Below are 9,509 nucleotides of genomic sequence, written 5' to 3'. Positions count from 1 at the left end.
ACTAATAAATCATGAATTTTTTTTTTACATTTTAATGGCTGCGTAGTATTTATTCCTTCACATGGACACACCGTGATTTATTCCAGTTGTTAGGTAAGTTATTTCAACTGTTAAATATTATTAACAATGCTAGAATAAACATTCTCATAGGTACATATGTGCACACACATCCACTTTGATTCACCCACATTCTCTTTCTGGAAACAACACTCTTGACATTGGGCATACCCATCTCTCATGGCTCCCCAAATTCTGATTGTGGGTGGTCTTTGGAGAGTTATCTTTTCTCCAATCTTCTCTCTCTTCACTCTTTCCTTAGCTGACCTCAGCTCCAAGCACCATGTGTGTACTGACTGGTCTGCAGCTGACTTCAGATCACTGCCTCCAGCCCAGACATCTCTCCTAAGCATTGGCTAATTACTGGATGTCTCCACTTGGGCATCCCACAGGGACCTCAAACAACATGTCTGAAACCGAAGGCTCCCCTGCTCACCCTTACTCCCCCCAAGACCTCCCACATGCCCATTTCTCTCATTATCATTATCTCAGTGGTCAATGCTGCTGTCGTTCCCAGACACCCAAGCTCCCAAACTGGGGACTGTCCTGGACTAATCTTTACCCAGTTGTAGACAAACGCTTCAGCTTCTCCCTCTTAAATCTCTCTGCTGTTCCCTTGTCTCAGCCTCCACTGCCACTGACCTAGTTTCAGCCTCATTATCCCCCTTGAATTAATACAATAGCCTCCTAAGATGTCCATCCTCCAACTCTGATTATAATCCACAATGCTCTGCTTGAAATCTTTCCGCCAGCCTTTCTCAGCTTCAATATCAGTTATTGAGCAGGGCATATGTGTGACTTTCTGTCGTCTGGCCTCTGCCTATCTCGTCAGCTCTCCATCGCCACTACTCCCCTCTCCAACATGGGATCCACCTATATTAGAGCTTTTATTCAGTGTGCTTGAAATATTTGTTTACATTACATATATCTCTCCCTAGACTTGAGCACAGGGAAGTCTCACTCATCTTTTTACGCCAGCATGCAGCACAGTTAAACCTAAGGAAACAAAGCCTTAACAAAGCCACTTGGAAGATCTGTGTTCTCCCCATCAATGGCAACTACTGGTGACAAGGAAGGAAGCTATGGGTGCTGTCTTCTGGGGAGTCTTCTCAGGGCAGGCAGGACTTCACTTCCAGGACTCACCTGGCCTGGTCACCTGTGGGTGGAGACAGGGCCTGACATTCATGAAGTCTCCTTTATGTCCAACCCTTCAGAAGCTTCTTTTGATGCCAAGGGGCCCAACTCAGAGCCCACATCTCTATGTCTATGACCTCCTACATTATTTTTTTCTTTAGTAATGAAATTTCCAACAATGTAATACTCACTGAAATAGAGCTTCTTAGGGATGTTCCTATACTTAGACAGTAAAAACAAATGAGAATAGGGTAGGGGAAAAGGAGAAGCCTGAAATTTAACTCCTTAGAGCCCATCAAGACCTTGAAGCCCTTTGAGACAAAATCTCCATAGTTGCAAATGGTGGGGGAACTGATGCTTACCTGTTCCATGTAAATTCCTCTTTACAGCCCAGATGGCTGGAGCTCTTTGCTATGCATGGGAGGGAACCACACAAATGTGTTAGATCTGAAGCAGGGGTTTGCAAATTACGGCCTGCTGGCCAAATCCTACCCACCATCTGTTTTCGTATGGTCCATGAGCTAAGAATGCTTTTTACATTGTTAATGAATGAAAAAAAAAAAAAAAAAAAGAATATTTCACGGCCACAAAAATGGTATGAAATTCAAATTTTGGTGTCCATGAATAAAGTTATATTGGAACACAGTCACACTCTTTCATTTACATATTGTTTATTGTGGATTCCACACAAGAATGGCCGAGTTGAGAAGTTATAACAGAAACCGTGTGACCTGCAAAGTCTAAAAGATTTACCATCAGGCATTTTCCAGAAAAAGTTTGCCAACCAAACACCTGTGAACAACAGAAAAATAAAGATGCAAAATGCAGGCCAAATAAGGTTAGTGAGAGCAGTGATTCCTTTATTTCATCTAAGAATTTATATATAGTCATGTGCCACATATGGACGTTTTGGTCAACAATGGACTATATACATGACGGCGGTCTCATAGGGTCCAACACCCTATTTTTAGTGTACCTTTTCTGTTTTAGTAAGTTTAGATACACAAATACTTACCACTGTATCACAGTTGTCTATAGTATTCAGTGCAGGTTTGTAGCCTAGGAACAATAGGTCATACTGTACAGCTTAGGTGTAGTGAGCTATACCATCTAGATTTGTGGAAGTACAATCTATGATGTTCACAAAATGATGAAATCCACTAACGATGCATTTCTCAGAAGGAATCCCTGTCATTAAGCAACACATAACTGTACTTCACTTTTATCCTTTTCTCCCAAAACATCACTTTAGTTGTAACAGTCAAGGATATTTCAAATAATCATTACAGATATCCTACTTACCCTTATTCTCTTGGCTCCATATATGTAGATGTAGATATATGTTTTTACTTTTAACAAAGTAAATACAGGCACCTAATTTTAAAAAATCAAATAGTGACAAACAGAAGTTTTATAATCTAAGCAAGAGTTCTTTGTCTTTCTCCCTCCCACCTCCTCTCTTAAAGAGACAATCACTTATAAGTCTTTTTGCTGTTGCTTTGGTAGTTACTTAACAAAAAATTGTGCTTAAATTGTTCCTTCTTGATTGATGAATTTCGATGGTATCTAAGCTGTGTTATGACAGATGAAGATTTAACTCATACTCCTTCCTCCCAAGATAAAGGTTATCTCACAATTTTTCGTTAACTGAGTAATCAGTATTTACATTAAGATTACGCAAATACTTCTCACCACAGGGGCAAGTGGTAGCTCATGGTGACTTTTTTTTTTTTTTTTTTTGAGAGAGAGGGTTTCACTCCTGGTCAAGTGATCCTCCTGCCTCAGCCTCCACATAGCTGGGACTACAGGCACACGCCACCACACCTAGCTAATTTTTAAAACTTTTTTGTGGAGATGAAATCTCATTATGTTGCCGAGGCTGGTCTGGAACTCCTGGCCTCAAGCAATCCTGCATTCTCAGCCTCCCAAAGTGCCATGGTTATCTGTCTAACTTGTACTCCTTTTTGTTTTGTTCCATGTATTTGAAAGCTTTAGTAGGGAAATGCTGTCCTGGTACCATCAGAAGTTCTAGGCTCCAAATAATGATCTTCCCCAAATTCAGTACATTATCAGAGCAATTACATATTTAGAAAACAGATTATGCAGCACAGATACTGCTCTAAAAATAAAAGGTCAGTTCAGAATTATAGGAACATGAGTCTGAACTTTCCTTCCAAGTCATAATGCCTCAGCGTGGCTTTTACAGAAGGCAGAGCCTGGAGTTTTTACTTCCACTCCTAAGGGAAAGAGTAAAAAGAAAAAGGTGAGGCAGGCAGTTCTGCATCCCTCACTTCATCTGCTTACACAACACTTTATCAAGAACAAATTCCCCAACTGTCCATTCTCCAGTCTCTAAAAGTAAGACAGTAATGAACGCCATGACTCCCAGACCACAGGTATCCCTAGATTTGATACTAACTAATGCTTTGAAGGATTCTCAACAAGAACCAATCAACTGCTCCTGCCTAACCTCAGAACTTTGTTCAGTGTGAGCCCAAGAGATTAAAGTGGACAGTGGATCAGAATCTGATCTACCTAAGCTGGGTACAGTGGTGCATGCCTGTAGTGCCAGCTACTTGGGAGACCGAGGTGGAAGGATTGCTTGAGCTCAGGAGTTTAAGACTAGCCTGGTCAACCTAGCAAGACCCCATCTCTAAAAGTGAATCCGGTCTACTCTTAGTGGAAAGACTCTACACATTTATTTATTTATTATTTATTTTTATAATGTCAACTTCTATTTTAGATTCATGGTGTACACATGCAGGTTTGTTACGGGTATATTGTGTGATACTGAGGTTTGGGCTTTGATTGATCCTGTCACCCAGGCACTGAGCATAGTACCCATCGTTAGTTTTTCAAACTTTGCCCCCCTTAGTAGTCTGCAGTGTCTATTGTTGCCATCTTTATATCCACGAGTATTCAATGTTTAGCTCCCACTTATAAGTGAGAACAAAGAGTATTTGGTTTTCTGTTCCTGTGTTAATTACCTTAAGAGAATGGCCTCCAGCTGCACTCATGTTGCCTCAAAGGACATGATTTCATTCATTCTTTTTTATGGCTGTGTAGTATTCCATGGTGTATATGTGCCACATTTTCTTTATCCAATCTACCACTGATGGGCATCTAGGTTGATTCCATGTCTTTGTTATCGTGAATAGTACTGTGGTGAACATATTAGCACATGTGTCTTTTTGGTAAAATGATTTCTTTTCTTTTGGATATATACCAGTAATGGGATAGCTGGGTTAAATTAGTTCTGTTTTAAGTTCTTTGAGAAATCTCCAAACTGCTTTCCATAGTGGCTGAACTAATTTACATTCCCACCAGCGGTGTATAAGTGTTCCTTTTCTTCACAGCCTAGTCAGCATCTGTTGTTTTTTGACTTTTTAATAATAGCCATTCCAACTGGTGTTAGATGGTATTTCATTGGTTTTGATTTTCATTTTTCTGATGATTAGTGATGTGGAGTGTTTTTTCATATGTTTGTTGGCTGCTTGTATGTCATCTTTTGAGCAGTGTCCATTCATGTTCTTCACACATTTTTAATGGGGTTGTTTTTTGCTTGTTCCATTGTTTAAGTTCCTTATAGAATCTGGATATTATTTGCTGTGCAGAAGCTCTTTAATTAGCTCCTACTTGTCCATTTTTGTTTTTGTTGCAATTGCTTTTGAAAACTTGGTCATAAATTCTTTTCCAAGGCTGATGTCCAGAATGGGGTTTCCTAGGTTTTCTTCCAGGATTCTTAGTTTGAGGTCTTACATCTAAATCGTTAATACATCTTGAGCTAATTTTTTTTTTTTTTTTTTTTTTTTTGAGACCAAGTTTCACTCTTGTTGCCCAGGCTGGAGTGCAATGGCGCGATCTCTGCTCACTGCAACCTCTACCTCCCAGGTTCAAGCGATTCTCCTGCCTCAGCTTCCCGAGTAGCTGGGATTACAGGCATGCGCCACCACGCCCAGCTAATTTTGTATTTTCAGTAGAGACGGGGTTACTCCATGTTGGTCAGGCTGGTCTCGAACTCCCGACCTCAGGTGATCTGCCTGCCTCGGCCTCCCAAAGTGTTGGGATTACAGGCGTAAGCCGCAGCGCCTGGCCAGTTGAGCTAATTTTTATATGTGGTAAAAGATAGGGGTCGAGTTTCATTCTATTTATGGCTAGACAGCTATCCCTGCACAATTTATTGTACAGAGATTCTGTTCCTTGTTGCTTATTTTCGTTGACTTTGTTAAAGATCAGATGGCTGTAGGTGTGCAGCTGTATTTCTGGGTTCTCTATTCTGTTTCTTTGGTCTATGTGTCTGTTTTGTTTGTTTGTTTCATTTTGTTTTTTTGAGAGAGAGTCTCCCTCCCGTTGCCTAGGCTGGAGTGCAGTGGTGTGATCACAGCTCACTGCAACCTTGACTTCCCAGGCTCAGGTGATTCTCCCACCTCAGCCTCCCGAGTAGCTGGGATCACAGGCATGCACCACCACACCCAGCTAATTTTTTGTATTTTTCATAGTGACAGGGTTTCACCATGTTGCCCAGCCTGGACTTACATGATCTCCCCGCCTCAACCTCCCAAAGTGCTGGGATTAGAGGCATGAGCCACTGCACCTGGCTATGTGTCTGTTTTTGTACCATACCATACTGTTTTGGCTACTGTAATCTTATAACATAGTTTGAAGTCAAGTAATGCCTCTGGTCTTGTTCTTTTTGCTTAGGATTGCTTTGGCTATTTGGACTCTTTTTTGGTTCCATATAAATTTTGACGTAGTTTTTTCTAGTTCTGTGAAAAATGACATTGGTAGCTTGATAAGAATAGTGTTGACTCTGTAGATTGCTTTGGGCAGTATGGCCATTTTAACAATATTGATTCTTCCAAACCATGGGCATGGGATGTTTTTCCATTTGTTTGTGTCATCTGTGATTTCTTTCATCAGTGTTTTGCAGTTCTCCTTGCACAGATCTTTCATCTCCTTGGTTGAATGTATTCCTAGGTATTTTATTTTTTGTGGTTGTTGTAAATACAATTGCATTCTTGATTTGGCTCTCAGCTTGAACATTACTGGTGTACAGAAATGCTACCAATTTGTGTTCATTGATTTTGTATCCTGAAACTTTACTGAAGTCATTTATCAGTTCCAGGAGCCGTTTAGTGGAGTCCTTATGGTTTTCTAGGTATAGAATAATATTGTCAGTGAAGAGATAAATTGACTTCTTCTTTTCCTACTTGCATGTCTTTTATTTCTTTCTCTTGCTTGATTGCTCTAACTAGGACTTCCAGGACCCTAAAAATTGCAACCAAAACTTCATGTGATCATTTTACATACTTTGGGTTTAGAGCTAACTAATAAACAAGAGCTTTCTTATGACAAACAATGCTGCAATGAATAACCTTGTACACAAATGTCACCTTCACACATACATATACAAATACATCTAAAGGATAAATTCCCCAAAGCAGAATTATTTCGGCAAAGGATATAGGCATTTATCATTGTTTTAAATAGCAAATATATATACACAGAGTCTTCTATAATCTGATCTTCTTTGTTTATACTCTCTCTGACTTCTAGATCTAAAATGTGCACAACTACATGGCTAAAATTCAATTGCATCTTCCATGTATCATGTGTGTTAACTTTTCCAGGCTAAATGAGAATTGATTTATCATAAACTGTATTTCTGACTGAAGTACCTCCCATGCTATGTTTGCCTGAGGACAGAGCCTTCTAATTCCACCTGTCATCTACCACTCTACCCCAATACTGTTTCTATCTGCTCTATTCAAGGTTCATCCTCCATACTGCTGTTTATAATCGCCTCAACTCCAACTTCAGTAATGCTCTACCTTTAGCAGAAATGATGGTTTATTACGAAAAGCAGGTCCACAGTGACTTCACTTTAGACCAGGAAGAATTCTGACAAAGGGAGCCAGCCTGAATGCCAGGGTGACGTGGGTTACCCGGACCAGTCCCAAGCAGAAGGAATATGCTCATTTCTCAGAGAGAGATATTGACAGGGCCCTTTCTCTCAGAGATCACCTCTACCTGAAGAAAATAAAATTATTTTTCATTGAACTATACTTAGAAAAGGTAAGTATCCTTTGAGTTAGATAAAATCCCTTTTAGAAATAACTTCAGCAAAATCTTCCAGTCTGCTCTTAGCCAGAAAACCCTATTAAACAAAATACAATGGCCTCAACCCCTCAAGTAGTGTTCCTGAAAGTTAGTACCAGCTTTGTTAAAGAAGGCTGTATGCTTCTTGCATTTGGCAGGGTTCGTGATTTGATTTTCACTGAAAACAATGTTTTGAAGTATTGGACAAGCAGAGAAATGAAAGAAACATCTGCCTCGTTTCTTCTAGGAGAATATTTGCAATACATTTTGAGGCCAAGTTTGAAAATACATGTATTAACAGACTTTAACAGAAAGCTAGACAATGAAAACATTGGCCACCTAGTAATATATTTTTTAAATGATACTCAATGCTGGCAGGGTAGTGTGAATTAGTTATATCTTGTTAGAAAGAAATTTGGAATACGTATTGAGTGTCTTTTTGGCTGGGTGCAGTGGCTCTTACCTGTAATCCCAGCACTTTGGGAGGCTGGAGGCAGGCAGATCACTTGAGGCCAGGAGTTTGAGACCAGCCTGGCCAACATGGTGAAACTCCACCTCTACTAAAAATACAAAAATTAGCCAGGCATGGTGGTGCATGTCAGTAGTCCCAGCTACTCGGGGAGGCTGAGGCACAAGAATCGCTTGACCTCAGGAGGTAGAAGTTGCCGTGAGCCAAGATCTCATCACTGCACTCCAGCCTGGCTCAAAAAAAAAAAAAAAAAAAGAGTCTTTTTAAAATGTGAAGGGGCTGAGGGTGAGTGGTGTGGTTATAGTAAGGCAAAGCGAGAGATCCTGCGGTGTTGGAACTGTCAGCATCTTGACTGGTGGGGGATACACAGACCTGTACAGGTGATAACGTTGCAGAGAAATTATCACACATACAAATGAGTACAAGCAAAACTGGGCAAATCAGAATGAGATAGGTGTATTATATCAATGTCAGTATCCTGGCTGTGATATTGTACCTCGTCTGGCTCAATGTTAGCACTGGGAAAAACCCAGCAAAGTACAGAAGTGAACTCTGTGTAGTCTTTCTTACAACTGTATGTAAATCTACAATTATCTCAATAAAACTTTCCGTGTAAAACTGAATCTGCCAAGATAAGTGAGGTGCAAAGTTATCCGTAGGTAAGAGAAAAAATTAATTTGTGTGCTACAAAATTTTAGGTGTAAGACAGTTACAATATGAGGACAGTTGTACAGCGCAGGGCCAGGGCAGCGGGTGGTAAATAGCCCACCTGAGTCTGTCCATTGTTACTTAGAGAGGGGAAGATAGAAAGGCAGGTGACTTTTTTGTCCCAATAAATCTATACCTAAAAGCCTATCCTTTGGAAATAGAGATGTCCACTGCAGTGTTATTTATAATAAAGAAAAAACTGGAAACAACATGACAATTCATCATTATGAAAATAATCAATACATGTGATATTTATACCATGGAATATCATGTAGCCATTTAGACAAAGATACAAGATAAGGGAGAGAATGACTATGAGACTTACTGCAGATAGTTACACAGAATAAGGAGGGGCAAATGGAAGAAAACATATCCAAGTGAACTCTAGGAAGAAATGTGAGGAAATCTGGGAAAAGGTCAATGCAGAATATGATATGATATCAAGTAATGGTTGTAACTTTGTGGGGGATGTGATAACGTGCAGGGATTTTGTTTAAGTCCTTATCCCTTATCCATTAGTGATACATAGTGAAATAAATACAGATGAAATGATAGACTATCTGGATGGATTTGCTTTAAATACTCCAGAAGCATCCAGATATTATTTGCACAATTTTAAAAGCAAGTAAAATAAAACAAATGTCAACAGTAGTTATTTATTGAACTATGCAATTGGGTAACTGGTCTTTATGTTTCACTGTTTTCTAAGTTTTTTTTTTTTTCTTTTTTGGGGATGGAGTCTTTTTTTGTCACCCAGGCTGGACTGCAGTGGCACAATTTCGGCTCACTACAAGCTCCACCTCCCAGGTTCAAGCGATTCTCCTGCCTCAGCCTCCTGAGTAGCTGGGACTACAGGCACGCGCCACCACACCCAGATAATTTTTGTATTTTTAGTAGAGATGGGGTTTCACCATGTTGGCCAGGCTGGTCTCGAACTCCTGACCTCAGGTGATCTGCCCGCCTCAGCCTCCCAAAGTGCTGCGATTACAAGTGTAACCCACTGTGCCTGGCCATTTTCTAAGTTTTCTATGATTAATAAGTA

Source organism: Mandrillus leucophaeus, unplaced genomic scaffold (genome assembly GCF_000951045.1).
Source record: "Mandrillus leucophaeus isolate KB7577 unplaced genomic scaffold, Mleu.le_1.0 Scaffold60, whole genome shotgun sequence".
NCBI classification, from domain to species: Eukaryota; Metazoa; Chordata; class Mammalia; order Primates; family Cercopithecidae; genus Mandrillus; species Mandrillus leucophaeus.
The sequence above is the reverse complement of the archived record's forward strand: the minus strand, read 5'-3'. Positions refer to the sequence as shown.